Below are 18,680 nucleotides of genomic sequence, written 5' to 3'. Positions count from 1 at the left end.
CGCCATTCATGGTGTCCAAAAGTCTGACCGATGCTTTGAGCACGGGCTACAAGTTGTCAAAAATGCCTAGCGGTGACCTGCTTCTAGAAATAAAAGACAGCAACCAGCATTCCAAACTGTCCAGCATAGTTTCAATAGGAGACATCCCTGTTACAATAACTGCTCACCGATCCTTAAACACCGTCCGTGGAGTGATATCCGAATTTGACTTTCTCGACCTCACCGAAGATGAAATGCTTGAGGGTCTCAAAGACCAAAACGTCACAAATGTCTTTCGTATCAAAATCAGGAAAGACAACAAAGAACTACCAACCAAACATCTCGTCCTCACTTTCAGCTCCAGCACACTCCCCGAGTACATTGAAGTAGGTTACCTGAAGATCAAAGTCCGACACTATATCCCAAACCCGAGAAGATGTTTCAACTGCCAGCGATATGGCCATGGGTCGCTGAGTTGCCGTGGTCGACAAACCTGCGCAAAATGCGCATCACATGAACATGTGTCTGAAAACTGTGAAGCCGCAGCTCTGTGCTGCGCAAACTGTGAAGGAGATCATCCTGCCTACTCAAGGTCCTGCCCAAGATGGAAAACTGAAAAAGAAATAATTACACTCAAAACAAAAGAAAACATTTCATTCAAAGAAGCTCGTAATCGATTGTCACACAACATCAATACATTCTCCTTCACTGCAGGAACAAATTTTGCTGATGTGGTGCGCAGGGGCGGCACACCACACCGGTTTCCGGCCAATGCCCAGGCAAAGCCTGAGGCACGGCCTTCCCCGTCCCCGGCAGGCGCAGCCAAGGCTGCCCTGCCACCTCTCAAAAAGAGTCTGCCGGCCCCTCAGTCGGCTACCCGCAAGGCTTCCCCCAGTCGGGAGAGGCCTGCAAACCACACACCCGTGGGTTCCCCGCGGGCCTCCAGAGCCTCTAGCGAGGCGATGGACACAACGCAAACCTCGCCTCCGCTTCAGCGGCGGCGCAGCTCACTTGAGCGAAAAAGAAAAGACAAGAGCCCAGTAATGGCACCCCCAAATCCTCTATCGTAACTTCTTTACTACACTTCCATAAATCATCCAACATGGCGTTCCTTATACATTGGAACTGCCGTGGAATACTAAATAATTATTCTGACATAAAAGAACTTCTAAATACACTTTCCCCTGTGGCTTTATGCCTACAGGAGACAAACTTAGGTCCAAAACACCAGAATATCCTAAAGAAGTATCAAGTATTTCGGTGCGACCGAGAGCAAGCAAATAGGCTCTCAGGAGGTGTTGCCATTATTGTGCAGAGTGGTGTTGCAACCCATGAAATCAAGATCAAAACCAAATATGAAGCTGTTGCAGTCACCGTCCTCCATTTTAAAACCATCACCATATGCTCTCTATATCTACAGCCACATCTATCAGTAACACTTCATGACTTAGAAACACTTTTACAACAGCTGCCAGAGCCATATCTGGTAGTCGGTGATTTTAATGCTCACTCTAATTTTTGGGGAAGTACACAAACAGATTCTAGGGGTCGTATTTTAGAAGATTTTATTCTAGCAAATAATCTCTGCCTGCTCAATACAGGCAAAAACACATACTGTTCTCCAGGCTCGGGAAAAATGAGCTGTATAGACTTATCTTTTAGTTCACCGTCTGTTTTTATGGATTTTAAATGGGATGTCCTTGACAACCCGTACGGAAGCGATCATCTACCAGTAGTAATCAGCTTGTCGTCATCACCATCAATCATCCCAACCAAACCACGTCGCTGGAAACTTCACATAGCGGATTGGGAGCTGTTTCGGGAAAAAGCCTCTCTAGAAAAAACATTTGCGGATCACCTTAATGTAGACGAACTAAATGAAATGATCACATCCTGTATAATTTCTGCGGCACGCCTGGCTATCCCTCAGTCATCTGGGGTGGTTCGACACAAACACAAGGTGTGGTATGGCAAGGAATGTAGAGAAGCGAAGAAGGTGCAAAATAAAGCCTGGGGAATTTTTAGAAGATACCCCACACACGAGAACCATATAAACTTTAAAAAGGCGAGAGCCAATGCAAGACGCATACGTCGTAATGCCGAGAAAGCTTCTTGGAAAAATTACATATCATCCATAAGCAGTTCAATCACAAGCAAACAAATGTGGGAGCAAGTTCGTAAATTAAATGGCGACTTCTCCCCTTTTACAGTTCCTTTTCTTACAGCACCTGATACACAAACAAGTATAGAAGAACAAGCAGACATCCTGGGTGAATATTTCTCACGTGTTTCCAGTTCCACACACTACACAGAATCATTTTTAAGATACAAAAACACAGCTGAGAAAAATAGACTTCCAACAACTGGTTGCATAACTGAACCTTTCAATAGATTAATCACAATCCAGGAAATAAACAGAGTTTTATCTGCCGGCAAACAGACTGCCCCAGGCCCCGATGAAATACACTACGAAATGCTAGCACATCTTTCACAACCTTCAATAGAAGTACTTTTGAAATTTTTTAACAAAATTTGGACAGTAGGAAAAATTCCGGAAGCTTGGAAAAAAGCAATTATAGTGCCATTCCTGAAACCTGGTAAGCAGCCAACTTCCCCTGGCAGTTATCGGCCAATAGCTCTTACCAGCTGCCTCGCCAAGTCTTTTGAAAGCATATTAAATATCCGGCTAACCTTTGTGCTTGAATCTCGGGAACTCCTTGACATTCATCAGTGCGGATTTAAAAAGGCATGCTCCACAACAGACCACTTAGTTCGCCTCGAAAATACTGTTCGAGAGGCTTTCATACACAAACAACACTGTCTCGCTGTCTTCTTTGACCTCGAAAAGGCATACGACACCACTTGGAGGTTCGGTATCCTTCGCGATTTAGCTGAGCTTGGCATCCGGGGAAGGATGTTGAACTGCATAAAAGACTTCCTATCCAATCGTTCCTTTCACGTCCGCCTAGGCTCAACCATCTCAAAGAAGTTTGTTCAGGAGAATGGAGTACCACAGGGATGCATTTTAAGCACTACACTCTTTGTCGTAAAAATGAATTCGTTAGCCCAAATCATCCCAAAATCAGTTATGTACTCAGTTTATGTTGATGACCTCCAGATCGCTTGCACATCAACCAACACATCAACGTGCGAGAGACAAATACAATTGACAATAAATAAACTAGCAGCATGGGCAGACAGAAACGGATTCCAGTTCTCTCCTCAAAAAACAGTGGCCGTCATGTTCTCTCTCAAACGAGGCCTTCAGAACAATCCCACTCTCCACCTAAAGGAAACAGAATTACCGGTAAATGAACAGCACAAATTCCTAGGTATAATTTTTGATAAAAAGCTAACATTCCTTCCACACATTAACAACCTGAAAAAGAAAGCTTCCCGATCCTTAAATGTTCTGAAGGTGCTTTCACGTAAACGGTGGGGGTCCGACAGGGCATGCCTTTTGCACATTTACCGTGCTCTAGTACGATCCTGTCTAGATTACGGGTGCATCGTGTATGGGTCAGCGAGACCATCATACCTAAAACGACTGGACCCCGTGCATAACCTCGGTTTACGTCTCTCAACTGGCGCTTACAGAACATCCCCCATAAACAGTCTCTATGTCGAAACAAATGAACCCTCCCTTACAAATAGAAGAGCTATACTGACATCTGCATATGTACTAAAAACACGTTCATTGCCAAAGCATCTGTGCTACCCCATAGTTACAAAATGCCAATCCAGACAACTCTTTAACAACAAACCACAAGCAATCAGACCACTACTCCTCCGTTTTGAAGAAATATGTGAAGAATTAGGTGTACTGGACACACTGCCCAATATTGCCCCGAGACCCCGCCCACTGCCACCTTGGTTCATCTTTCCCTCAGTATGTGATCTTACGTTGACCCACATACACAAAAATCGAAGTCCACAAGAATATATATTGCAGGAGTTCTTGGCATTAAAAGAAAAGTACGACAACTTCACAGAATTTTACACAGATGGCTCTAAAACCGCACACTATGTTGGGAGTGCAGTAATACATGAAAAAGAAGAAAAAATAGTTAGGCTACCTGAGTGCGCATCAGTTTTCACAGCAGAAAGTTATGCCATTGCTGTGGCAGTTAAAGAAATAATCACGAAAAATATTCCAAATAGTGTCATCTACACCGACTCACTCAGCGTAATTACAGCACTCAACTCCAGAAATGCAGTTCAGCCTATAATAGGAGACATAATACATAACATAATTAAAGCAGACACACAAAGACTTGTAATAAAGTTCTGCTGGGTCCCTAGTCATGTGGGAATCATGGGGAATGAAAGGGCTGATGCATGTGCCGCACGTGCTAGTAATGTACAAATAAAACAAGTAGATATACCTTATAACGACTGCATGAAACTAGTAAAAAATAAACTTGGAGGAAAATGGCAGGCCTCTTGGGACAACGAACTTAACAACAAGCTACATTTAGTAAAGCCTGTCCTTGGTGAGTGGAAGACCTGCGGGCATCAGGAGCGTTTTATCGAAGTGATTTTATGCCGTCTGCGAATCGGACACACACACATTACACACAGCTTCCTGCTTGCAAAACAAGAAAAACCAGTGTGCGAAAAATGTGGAGACGAACTTACAATTAATCACATTTTATTCTCATGTGTGAAACTTGAAAAAATAAGAAAAAAGTACTTCACTCAATTTTACAATGAACGCATTCCTTTTCACCCTGCACTGATTTTAAGCGACAATGCAATTGTTAACATATCGTGTGTTTTTAGCTTTTTAAGAGAAGCAGGTTTTCTCGACAGACTTTAATTTCTAGTTCAGAGCTTTGCTCCACTTTTTATACACCTCAGTCGTCTTCTCATTCCCGAGAAGAATGCTGAGGTTTTTACTTGAATGGTTGGGAGCCTCGGGATCCTTGCCCAGCCAAGGATTGCCACTGAGGTTACTCGACCTTCTTTTAAAGGTTTAATTCTCACATTTCCAAAATTTTTATTCCAGCAATACAGTGTAGCAGCAAATCAATTTTTAGGCTCTTTACACCATCGATTTTTTTCGCTTTTTAGTAAAATGCTACAGAAATCAATTTTTCATACACCTTGAGCTTGGCGCATGATAGCCTTAGATGCTTATGCGCCACTAAACCCAACACAACACAACAACACAAAAGCAAGCCCGAATCATATCCCCATTTCTTGTCACCAAATGCCTAACAGATACCCTAGGGCCTGGCTACAAGGTATCCAAAATGTCAAGCGGCGACCTACTCCTCGAACTACGCGAGAGCATCCAGTGCTCGAAACTTGCAAACATCGATTCCATAGGGGACATCTCTGTCTCCGTGACTCCCCACCGATCCCTCAACTCAGTCAAAGGCGTTATCTCCGAAGCTGACTTTATCCACCTAACAGAAACCGAAATGCTTCAAGGACTATCCGAACAAAATGTAATAGACGTCCACAGGATCAAAATCCGCAAGGATAACAAGGAAATAGACACCAAACACATGGTCCCTACATTTAACACCAGCAGCTTACCCGAAACAATCGAAGTAGGGTACCTGAAAGTCAACGTAAGACACTACATACCCAACCCCCGTCGCTGTTTCAATTGCCAGAAGTTTGGCCATGGCTCGCAGAGCTGCCGCGGCCGCAAAACCTGCGCGAAATGCGCATCAAAGGACCACCAGTCTGAGGAATGTGACGCAGCACTACGCTGCGCAAATTGCGAAGCAGACCATGCTGCGTACTCCAGGGCGTGTCCGTCCTGGAAAAAAGAGAAAGAAATCATTACCATAAAGACAAAAGAAAACATTTCATTTAAAGAAGCCAGAAGGCGTTTTGCAGTTACAAATACATTCTCCTTCTCAGCAAAACCAAACTTCGCTGATGTGGTGCGCAGGGGCGTAGCACCACACAGCACTCCGGCACCTGCCGAGGCCAGTGTCACTGTGCCTGTAGCAGGGCCACCCACGCCCCAGGCAGGGACAGCGAAAGCTGCTCTGCCAACTCCAAGCCAGGGAGTGCCGGCCCATGGGTCGACATCCCGCAGGACCTCCCCCCGTCGGGGGAGACCTGACACTCACACACGCGCGGCTTCCCCGCGGTCGTCCAGCACCTGTCGCGAGGTGATGGACGTATCCCACAGTCCGCCTGCTTTAGAGCGGCGGAACAGCTCTCTTGAGCGGAAAAAAGGCAGGGCCACTATAACGGCCCCAGAAAATAAGTAAACTCCCAATCGTTCCTATCCCAAACATAAATATGGCTTTTCTAGTTCAGTGGAACTGTAGAGGAATGTTGAGGAACTACAATGACATAAAAGATATCCTAGGGTCAATCTCGCCCGTAGTCTTATGTCTTCAAGAAACAAATCTAGGTCCACAACATACAAATATCCTGAAACATTATAAAACTTTTAGACACGATCGTGAGCACGCAAATAGACTATCTGGAGGCGTTGCGATTGTCATGCAAAGCGGCGTCCCTGCTCGAGAAATCACACTCAAAACAAAACTTGAAGCCGTTGCGGTCAGTGTCGTCAGCCATAAAACAATTTCTATCTGTTCTGTATATATTCCTCCACATTTTACATTAACAGTCCACGATTTACAAGAACTGATCAATGAACTTCCAGAACCGTATCTAGTAGTTGGGGACTTCAACGCTCACTCCCCTTTTTGGGGAAGCGAGCGCTGTGACTCTAAGGGTCAAATAATCGAAGATTTTATCATCACAAACAATGTATGTCTTTTAAATACAGGAAAAGCCACCTACTGCTCCCCTACCTCGGGGAAAATGTCCTTTTTAGACTTGTCATTTAGCTCACCTTCTGTTTTTAATGATTTTAAATGGGATATCATTGACAACCCATATAGCAGTGACCACCTCCCTATACTAATCACTTTAGCATCCCCACCGGAAATAATCCCCACAAGGCCACGGCGCTGGAAGCTTCACCTCGCCGACTGGTCACTTTTTAAAGAAAAGGCAAATTTAGAAAATATACTTTTAGATAATCTCTCCATCGACCAGATAAATGAAAAGTTCACTAATTGTATCATAACTGCCGCACTCACAGCTATTCCACAGTCATCAGGAGTGGTGCAACAAAATCATAAAATATGGTGGACAAAAGACTGCAAGGAAGCAAAAAATTACAAAACAGAGCTTGGGGTAAATTTCGCAGGTATCCGACTCATGAGAATCTCATAAATTTTAAAAAAGCAAGAGCTAAAGCTCGGTACGTCCGTCGTAGTGCCGAGAAAAAATCATGGCAAACTTACGTCTCTTCTATAAACAGTCACACCACATCTAAAAAAATGTGGGAACATGTGCGAAAATTAAATGGAAATTTTTCACCGTTCACAATTCCTTTATTGACAACACCTGGCACACAAACAAGCATAGGGGAACAGGCAGACATATTGGGGGAACATTTCGCAGCAGTTTCAAGTTCATCACACTATACACAGTCTTTTTTAAAATACAAACACACAGCTGAAAAACAGAGGCTCCCAACAAGTGGAGGCACAAATGAAAAATACAATTGTCTAATTACCCTCCAAGAAATCAATAAAGTACTATCTGCCGGCAAAAAAACTGCTCCAGGACCCGACGAAATACACTATGAAATGCTTGCGCATCTTTCCGAGCCAGCCGTGAACGCACTTTTAAGATTCTTTAACACAATATTCATGTCTGGGAAAATACCGGAAGTCTGGAAGAAAGCTATTATTGTACCGCTTCTTAAGCCTAGTAAACCCCCAACTTCTCCTAGCAGTTATAGACCCATAGCCCTGACTAGTTGCCTTGCCAAATCCTTCGAAAGTGTCCTAAATATAAGACTAACCTTTGTTCTTCAATCTGGTGAACTTCTTGATATCCATCAGTGTGGATTTAAAAAGGGATGCTGCACTACAGACCACCTAGTCCGCCTTGAAAATACTGTCAGAGAAGCTTTTATACACAAGCAACACTGTCTTAGCGTCTTTTTTGATTTAGAAAAAGCATATGATACTACCTGGAGGTTCGGGATCCTCCAGGACTTAGCTGAACTTGGCATCCGTGGCAGAATGCTGAACTCCATTAAAGACTTTTTATCTAACCGTTCATTTAATGTCCGTCTAGGCTCAACCCTTTCAAGGGACTTTATTCAGGAAAATGGAGTGCCTCAAGGGTGTATTTTAAGCACAACTCTTTATTGTAAAAATGAATTCTCTTAACAAAATAATACCAAGGTCCATAACATATTCAGTCTATGTTGACGATCTTCAGATAGCGTGCACATCTTCCAATATATCTACATGTGAAAGACAAGTACAACTTACAATCAACAAACTGGCAACATGGGCAGAAAAGAATGGTTTCCAGTTCTCACCACAGAAAACAGTAGCCTTACTTTTTTCACTCAAGCGAGGCTTGCACACAGATCCCACATTACACCTAAACCAAACCACACTGCCTTTAAAAAAGGAACACAAATTTCTAGGCATCACCTTCGATAAAAAGCTTACTTTCCTGCCTCACATAAACGCACTAAAGAAGAAAGCGTCGCTATCACTGAACATACTTAAAGTCCTTTCACGCAAACACTGGGGTTCTGATCGGGTATGCCTTTTACAGATTTATCGCTCTGTAGTACGTTCCGTTTTAGATTATGGCAGCATAGTGTATGGATCAGCAAGGCCGTCGTACTTGAAGCGACTGGACCCTGTGCACAATATGGGTTTGCGTCTTTCACCTGGTGCTTACAGGACATCACCCATAAAAAGCCTTTACGTAGAAACCAATGAACCACCACTTGCAGACAGACGAACAATGCTCTCATGCTCATACATCTTAAAGATCCGTTCCCAGCCTAAACACATCTGTTACCCACTCGTTACAAAGTGTTCATCTCGAACACTATTTACCAACAAACCTCTAGCAATCAGACCACTTCTTCTCCGCTTTGAAGAGAAATGCCAAGAACTAGACATAATGAACATATTACCAAATATTGCCCGCAAACCTGATCCACTCCCGCCTTGGTACTGCCTACCATCTGTGTGTGACTTCACATTAACACAATTTCGGAAAAAACATACACCACATGAACAGATATTACAAGAATATTTAGCACTCAAGGAAAAATACAGAGAATACGAAGCATTTTATACCGATGGATCAAAATCGGCGCACTACGTGGGAAGTGCTGTAGTTCAGAATAATTGGGAAAAAATAGTACGGCTACCTGAGTGTGCATCCATTTTCACCGCCGAGGGTTACGCAGTCTGGTGGCTATAGAAAAAATAATAAATGAGAACATTCAGAGCAGTATCATTTACACTGATTCTCTGAGCATACTAACCTCACTTCACCATAGAAATGCAGTGACACCACTAATTGGTAATATCATACACAACATAACGAGCGCCACAATACAGGGACAAGACATAAAATTTTGCTGGGTTCCCAGCCACATTGGAATCACTGGCAATGAGAAGGCGGATGAATGTGCTGCGAAAGCTCGCAACAAAGAAATAAAGAAAGTGAACATCCCCTACAATGACTGTATGAAGTTGGTACAGTGCAAGCTAAGAAATAAATGGCAGTCGCAATGGAATATTGAACGAAATAATAAGCTCCACTTAGTAAAACCATTTATAGAAGAATGGAAGTCATGCTCCCACCAAGAACGTTTCATCGAAGTTATTTTATGCCGTCTCCGTATTGGACACACACATCTCACACACAACTTCCTACTTACAAAAGAAGACAAACCTGTTTGTGAAAAGTGCGGAGATGAACTAACAGTAAACCACATATTATTCTCATGTACAGAACTTGAATCACTAAGAAAAAAACATTTTACTACCTTTTACAAAGAACACATTCCTTTTCATCCAGCATTGATTTTAGGCGAAGATGCACTTGTCGGTATACCCAATGTTTTTAGCTTTTTAAGGGAAGCCAGTATTCTTCATCAACTCTAATCTACTCACCCTGTGCTTCGCTACATACAATTATACACCTCAGCCACTTTCTCAATCACGAGAAGGAGGCTGAGGTCTTTATCTGAGCTGTTGGGAGCCTTGAAATCCTTGCCGAGCCAAGGATGTCTGCGGAGGTAACCCAACCTTTAAAGGTTTCTGCTATCAGACATTTTTTTTTAATTCTTGTATTTCATCAGCTACTTAGTAAAAATAACTTTTAGGCCCTTTACACCACCGTTTTTATCCACTTTGTTTTCAAACTCTGCTCAAACATATTTTTTCCATACCTTGTTCTTGGCGCATGATAGCCTTAGCTGCTTATGCGCCAATAAACCCAACACAACACGCAAGTTCCAGCGGTTCTCGCTAAGCTGGTCCCAACAATACACGATCCCAGCTCTTTGAACAGCACTTCAAAAAACCTTGTTAGCAGAAGCATGAAGTTGGCAGTGCACAAAGTGCCATGAAATTACGGCCGACCATGCTCACGTCGAGGACCTCATTTCAACAGCAACTAACATACACAAATATCTACACAGTAGCAAGATTTATTACAATGAAAAAAAGGTTTTCCTTGCTGCTAACCAATACCAAGTTGCCAATTTTGAGTATTTGCGACACCTACGGACAAATGAAATGTGCCTTGTAAATTACTTCTGCTTATATGCATTGCTTACAAGGTGAGTTATTATTGAGAAAGTTGGCTTAGAATTGAAGAAAGCATATCATATCAGTTTGAGTAGTTTAAGCACACAAAGAAAGAATGAAAACATGGGAAATGAGCTGCAACCAATCAATTTATTTCCTGGCTGAAGCACTGTACACAGGAAGAAATGAATCATTATTAGTATGGCTTCAATGCAAAGCAATACTGCAATTCAATAAGAAATTCAAAAGACAAGCCAGTTATGAAAGTTGTTCACATGCCATCATGTCTGTGCTATTATAACCGGTACCCTAATCTCTTAAAAGACGTTCAATCTCATAGGTAAATGAATGTGTCTTAAGGGGGGGGGGGGGGTATACTCCATTGCCACGCCATCTAGCATGACCTACTGACAGAATTAAGTATTCCCACAGAACACCACTGCAGTACACCAATTGTCTGGAATGTCTTTTCTGACACCCAAGCTTCCTAACACAAAATGTGCGTGGATTCAGGCAAGACCGCTTGAGAGAAGTGGTACAAAACAATTAAGGATTCAGGCCAACTTTTTGATGTTAACTGTGGAATATATTGTGGGCTTAGGGCACAACTGCTGTTAGCTTCGGTGCATAGGGCACACTTTGTCGTGGTTTCCATTTTGCCTTAATAGTAGAATGAAACTTTGGTCACTGACCATGTCGAACACATTGATTGACATTTCAGAACCCTAACAGATTGCTCGTCCAAAATGAAAGACCGGTCATGAAAAAGCAGCTCCTTAACTAATCAGGGCAATGACTTTGCATAAGCCTGGTGAAGGTTTGTTTCCCTTTGTTCTGATGACTGTCTTCAGCATCATCTATATTATAAAGGATTCCAGGTGCAGCCACACTTACAAATTTCTTTCAGTGGCAAAGATTTCCACATTCTCCCAAGCAATTTCGCGCCCTGGTTGTGCATGTTCTGCCACAGCAACTGTTCGATTCCTGCTGACATCACTGCGATGCTCTTTCAGCCGCCTGGGTATGTTTCTAGCTGTCTCCCCCTACGTAGACCGAATTAATCGTCGCAAGGTAAACGATTCCAGGGAACTTCGAACGAGGCAGAGCATCTTCAACATTTGCACAATCCCCGCGCAATTTACCAGTTATAGCACGTGGGCAATATTCACCTGGTGCGTTTTGAAAACTCCTGCCCTTCGTCTAGAATGTACAGGGTCGTCCACTCTTAGAACGAACACGCTAGTGCGTGGCCCCACTCTGGAGGGCCACTGCGCACGACACGGCCGCGCATCGAAGCGAAGTGGTAGATGACGTGAAGCACCACGTCCAGGTCCAACTTCTCCTGCGCCACTTGGCTGCGATGAGCGGCCGTGCCGGACACAGTGGCCCTCCACAGTGGGGCCACGCACTAGCGTGCTACGGGTGGACGACCTTGTAGATACGGAACCACTGCTCGCTTCAACTGACGAATGCCTCAGGGACTGCAAAACCACCGTGCCTGGATCGTATTTATGACCCTGGCCCCACGTTGTATTGAATTCACATTATTAACATGCATATCCTCTGCGCAAATCAGGTTGAATGCTCGAAACAAATGAGCGCACATATTCATGTCGATTAATTATAACAAGACTTTCCGGAGAAAGGTGGAGCGTCCTCGAAGGCACTGCACAAGCGCGAGCACCCAAACAACGCAAGCACAGAAGAGTCCTTTCACAACGAATCCAGCGATCACAACGCGTCACGCAAAAGTCAAGGTCACATATACATGGTGGGAATGATGCAAAATGCCATAGGAAAATGCCATAGGATGCATGACCATAGGAAACTTTACCACACCGCCTAAAATGGAAGCGCGACCCCGAAATCACGCGTCCAGGCATGGACAGAGGCTGACCAAACAAGCAAACGATGCAAAAATGGCGGTTCAAAACCCGTCCGACAACAATAAACGAAGCCAAGGCAATCCATGGGTGAAAATAACGCTTTGGGCTGGCTTTTCGTTATTTCCACCGGGTCGCAATAACGCTTTGGCTTGGATTTCCGTTATTCTCACCCGGTCGCAATAACGCCGGCCCCAGACTGTCAAAGCCAACGTCGGTCACTGCGAGCTTTCAGTTGTATAATTAGAAAGGCTGGCTATTCCCGGTTCATTAGCAAAGTAGCTTTCAGCAGTCTTGAATTTTACTGCGCGGACTGGCAATTAAAGATGTCTATGAAGAGCAGCCGCTGGGGACAAAATGAACGTGAGTATAGTTCTACTACCTTCAGCCGATTGCTGAATCTCTTTGTGTGCGTGGTGGTAGTTGAGGTACCGGCGATAATGCATCGATGGAGGAGGCGCACACATTTGCGAATTGTTGCAATTCACCAGTGTGAATTGTTCACTTAATTTACACTGTGCTGAACAAGCGCAAGCTGTCCATAGACATTAGTAGAAAACATTCTTCATGAGCAGTTTCTCAACTCTTAATGGCACGCAGATTCGTTAAGAATATTTACCCGCTACCAGGTTGGTGCACAGCCCCTAGCTAGGGAGTTGCCGACCTTCCTACCGCCACCCTCAGACTAAAATAAGGTGTCAATAGTCCTTCAAATTATAGCAGCTGACTACTTCTTGCCGTCACACCGCTTCTTCACTCGGCGCAGCCACTCTTTAATGGCACTGTCCACATCGTCATGTGTGGCCTCCCTGTTATAGTGCCGTCAGAAGGATTTCTGACGGCATCTGAAAGCATAAAGCATAGACTGGATGGCCAGGTCTGCAACAGATGTTCAGAGCCAGACCCACAAGTAAATACTATGCCTGTAGGTTTCGTTAGTGGTGTTTTTGTATATTTGAAATATCGCATCGAAGTTTCAGAGCATCAAACTGCTCTTTGCCCTTACGGCCATGAATTGAGAATTGTGCTGCAGTATTATCATTCATCACATGTCCCAGCATTCCGTTTACGGTTAGAGGAACTGTCTTTGTGCCAAAGCACTTCAGCTCAGAGACCTGAAAGAGAGCATCCAGTTCTTGGTAACCACACAGGATAGTTCACAAAATACATAGGCAGGTGGTCTAAAAGTGCAGCTGCATGCAGAAATGAAAGGTGTACACGAAACCAGTAGACCAGCACTCTTAACTGACACTTTACCTGCATTGCAACCACTAATAATTAGAGGATGCTTTTGCGTGGCCTTCACATAGTTATTAGTGCATGGAGTAATGAATGTATCATAGCAACGTCTCCACTAGTAATTAGTAGTGCATGGACACAACATTAATAGTGTAGTTGCAGAGTTGGCAATCTCATCAACTCCTTTCACCTTGTAATGGCTTTGAGCACCTGCTTGAGCACACATCATAAACTACTGCAGAATCAAGATAAGGAAAGGTGCAATCAATAAAATAAAAATAGATCTATCTTTGTTGGCTATTTCTGGTAATGCGAGTGTGAACAAGCCTTAATGTATCAAATTTATAACAGACACTTGCTATACTCAAAAGCAGTCAGTTACCAAGGCACTGCTCATAGCAGGCGTTAGGCCTTCATCAAAGGCCTTCAACACCTCTACTGAGTCGAGCAGCTGTTTCAGCACCATTTCAGCAGTATCTTGTTCCTGGCTCGCCAGTCCAGCTTCCCTTATTGCCGAAATGGCTTCTAGGATTTCTGCCTGTGTATGCCTGATTATTGCGAAATTGGTCAGGACTCTTCGTTGAAAGTCTGCAAGTACAAGGAAACAGGTTAAAATGCCAAAATTTCCTTCATCAAGCAACAGAACTCACCAGAAAACCCAAGGCTTCTCACGCAGCCTTCTGCACCACCTGTAAGGAAAAAGAATGACAGTCGTTTAAAAGTCTGAAAACTTGAACATATGTGGTTATTGAGCTTCAGCAAAAGATAGTTTACAGCAGTTTATGCCATTTGCCACAGTCGGTTTCAGGTTCACAGGTTCTGGCACACTGGATGGCACATGGAGCACTGCATAAGGAGACAAAACAGTTAGCAATGCAGACAATGGATAAATAACTCTGGAGCTCCCATTCGGTTTTTGATTTAACTTTGGATAACTTTGGGCAGCACCATCCTACCTAAATGCACATCTGGCACGAGTGGCTTAGGTGCTCGTCTACCGAGCCAGAGTACCCTGAGGGACCTGCCACTGCAGGTCACATCGTTGGCTGGGTATAAATGCACAATAAATTGAAAACCAAACAACACAAAAGTAAAAACAAATTGTAGTTTAGTTTAAATATGATTACCAGGTTCTTCCAAGGCAGCCAGTTCCTTTGTAGTCCTTCCCTGCCAAGGGGCTGACCACAGAGGAATAAATGCAGCTTGTAAAATGAAAGTACTATGAGAGCCACATTTCAGCTAGCTACTCATGATTATCACCCTTGTCAGCGTGTACAGATCAGCAGCACATGACTATGCAGCGATTTCAGCATTCACATACTTGAAAAGTAGGGGTGAACACAGAAGTATTTCTAGAAAAATGAAACTTGGGAAATCAGGCATACTGAGGTGCATGGCTTTTTTTTTTTTTGCATGTGAAACCTCTTAATGCCATACAGCGTTCAAAGTCACTGCTATGCGATGAGGAGGATCATTTAGCTGACCGTGCGAGTCTGTAAATGAACGAAACATGCGGCAAACATGCACAAACTGTAAATATTGAAAACGACACTTGCACGTGCTATTAGGGTCTAACAGCCCCAGGAGTGCGACGGGAAAGTCGTTACAGTCAGAACTCGAGTCCTAATTGCTTCGGAGCCGGTGTGGCCGCACAATATGCCTGCGCTTTGGAGTTGGGGTCTTGTCCGCAGACAAATTGGAAGTGAACCGTGCAAGGTCTAGTTTCTTCCTCCCTTCGTCATATGTTCCTGGGATAAATCATGAAAGACAAGCTTGGGCTCTGATGTATTTTAGAAGAAAACGATACATACTTACGGAATATTCCTTTCATGCAAGCCAAATATTCAAGGAAGTCCGGGGTAGGCGGCTGTCCGCGGCACACCAATCTTGCGGCTTTGTCACTAGCCATATCTGGCCACAAACATTTATCACCGTCCACCCAAGTGCATGGGACAACTCCTTGCGAGTCTCTGAATTCGACAATTGCGTACATGTCTCAAACAAAAACAAAGGTTTCAGCAAAGGAAGCATTACTGTGGGATCTGAACTAGATCTCCAGGGCAGTAAGTCGTGAGGCGACACCTTTAGCCTGTTGCATTGACGCCACGAGACAAAAGTGCTGCGCAGGCCTGAATCGTGTACTGCAACACTGGACGGCACCACCACGTCGTACCACTACCAGCAAACACATGCGAAATATGTGGGCCAGCAGGCCATGTGCTTCCGGTATTTCTTTAGTGGATTGTTGCTACTGAGGCAGCACCTAGGGGCACTTTACAATGCAGTGGAACAACTATCGAAATATTTAACGTGAAGCTCTTAAATTTTTTGTTACGCTAAACTACTTTCGTAGCGAAATAAAAAACTATGAAATTATTTGCAATGTGGTAATAAAAATGCAAAAAAAATGCGTTCGTCCTTTCTAGCATGCTTTTTAGGCTGGCATCATTTACTGACACCAGTAGAATGTAGCTTAAGATGTAATAGCTGTAGTAGTTACCATGCCATGTGGTCGGGCGGCCGTGGACTCGTGCAACTTTGGTGCTTAACTGCTTTGGTGGACCATAGTGCTTCGGACCACACGTCACACTGCTGATCAACAGCATACGGAGGCAGTTCCTGCAACTTGTCTTAAAAATACACTTTAGTGTGACATAAGCCGGCTGTTGCTTGATGCCACAACATATCCTGAATTATCTGGGGGTGCCTTCAACAGCATCGCCTCTGCTGCCTCTGTGTTTCCTGCATCAAGGCACTTATTGACCATTTGCTGGTTCCTAGTAGAAGTGCTTTGCCCAGCAGCATCTGGGCCTAACAATTCACTAAGAACACCCAATTCCCTTTTGACACAGAAAGTGCAAGGCTACCGAAAGCTGAACAGTTTACAGTGACAATAAACTGTAGTGGCGTTGGGTGCTCATTGCAGCCAGAAGGTTGTTGCGCAATGCCAAAAAGGTGCTTTGCAGGGTCCTGGCTTGTCCTGCTGGACAGGAGGTACTTAAAACCCACTTCCTCGGAGAGGTACTTAAGTAATGACAACACACTTGTCACAGTCACATGCAGTCCGTTTGCAGTTGACTGGCTCAGAAGCCCTGCTGTCCTTTGGTGTGAAGCTACCATTCCTTAAAGGGATACTGAAACAAAATCTCAAAATTTAAAAAAAAAGCACAGTAAGTCACGCAGTATTAAAAAAATACAGGTAAACACCATATGTACAAGCTTCCTTCACTGGTGCGACAACAGCAGCCTTCTTTGCTTTCGGATACTTGACTATCCACCTCTTGCTTCCGCTCCTGGTGCTTGCTTGCTGCCTTGCACTGTTCTCATTATAATGGAGTGCAGCAAGATGCGTCCTGCAAGGAGGCCAAGAAAAATATGAGCAGATCACAACAGGCAACTGAAACAGTCTGTGCATGGAACATACTTTACATTGCTACCATGCTTTCATATCCAAAATGAGTGCTCTTTGGTGCAAACTTCATTATTGTGCTGTGGTAGCACTCGGCGGCAAAAGTTTGTACGGTGGTAGATAACCGAGGAATGTCCTTCAACAGTGCCTTGTTCAGGATTATGGCTTTCAATTTTTGGTGTGCCGGCGAGCCTAAAGGAATGTGTTGAAAGGTAACACACAAGAAGGAATGACAAAAAACAGGCAAAGGAGCATACCTTCTTCTAGCCACTTCTCGTTAGCCAGTGGAACATGCTGGCATTTCGGATAGAGGTCGTTTTCATGGTCATGAATATTGACGACCTGGCGCACAAGGGTGCACCACTTTGCCAAATTGAGGTCAGGCTGTTCCTGGCTCGACATTGCACACCAGTAGAGATGGTTGATGAAGGCAGGGATCCACGGTGTCAATTCGTGAAACTTTTGAAGTTTTTCCATCAAAATTCTTCTTGAGCACTTCACAAAAAAGGAGCACCAGTTAAACACTAATAGATAGATCTCTGAACAAAATTCAGTCCAAGTGAACTCACTCTTGGCAATGTGCCAGCAGTCAAAGCTGTGCTCTATGTAGGTCTTTCGAGATGTGAATGCCTTGACCTGCAGGTGATGGTCTGTCACCACCGTGGAAATCTGAAGACCATTCGTTTCACATATGCGAAGTGTCCTCTTGAGGCCTTCTAGTTCCATATAAGTACTGCCTTTTGTTTCATTTGAGTGCAGAAAAAAGCAATATGAAGCCAACCGTAGACAGTCATCAGTATCCTGATCAGCCGAACTTGCTGAATTTTCACGTACATGCTGTTGTTTTATATTAAAGAAATGACTACCTGGACAGTCTCAACATATAGCACCTTGTTGCATCTATGTCAACAAGTGAGTACGTGCCATACTTAGCACAGTGTCCAGGGGAATCGGCCCTACCATCACCAGCAACACGCAGTGAACAGCCGGCAGATTCTTGAAAAAGGGTGTTCTGTTGCTGCATCCAAAGCTCAAAAGTGGAAAATAAGTTTCTGAACTTATTTACATTACAAATGTTCTGAAGTTACTTATATATGACCTAGTCAGACAGGCCAGGTCACATACCTTAGTGGCTGCAAGAATGAGAAATGCTTTCTGCACTTGAAAGTGCATGCGGTCGCTGCTGCAGGCAACACCTATACTCCTAACAGCTCTAAAGAACTTTAAGTATTGCATCCAGAGTAGAAAACTGCTGCAGAGAGCAGCAAATTGCCTGCTGCATTTCGATTGACCATAGGTTGTGTTGCCCAGGTAGAAACGTGATGATTTATGCACATGCATTTATTTCACTTGAAGTAATGTGTCTTTCACGTCCTTATCAATTGCTGTGCATGGGTGAGCACACAGTGGGCAGGCTAAGCATGACTCAAAAACAAGAAACTTCCTCTCCTCCTTATGAGGCACATTTACGTGATCACTGTCATCTCTGAAACATAACAAGTCTATATCAGCATTATAGAATATTTGAGGCATACTTACTAC

The 18,680-nt window shown here is 43.9% G+C and overlaps 1 pseudogene; it reads right to left on the bottom strand.

Moving 5' to 3' along the window:
- LOC149362456 (uncharacterized) overlaps positions 1-17,864 on the bottom strand; it is a 30,907-nt pseudogene extending 13,043 nt beyond the window's left edge.
- Between the last annotated feature and the right edge of the window lie 816 nt (positions 17,865-18,680).

This window comes from Amblyomma mixtum, chromosome 2, assembly GCF_055824585.1.
Source record: "Amblyomma mixtum isolate Tamu chromosome 2, ASM5582458v1, whole genome shotgun sequence".
In the NCBI taxonomy this organism is placed as follows: Eukaryota; Metazoa; Arthropoda; class Arachnida; order Ixodida; family Ixodidae; genus Amblyomma; species Amblyomma mixtum.
This window is presented reverse-complemented; position numbering and strand designations above follow the sequence as displayed.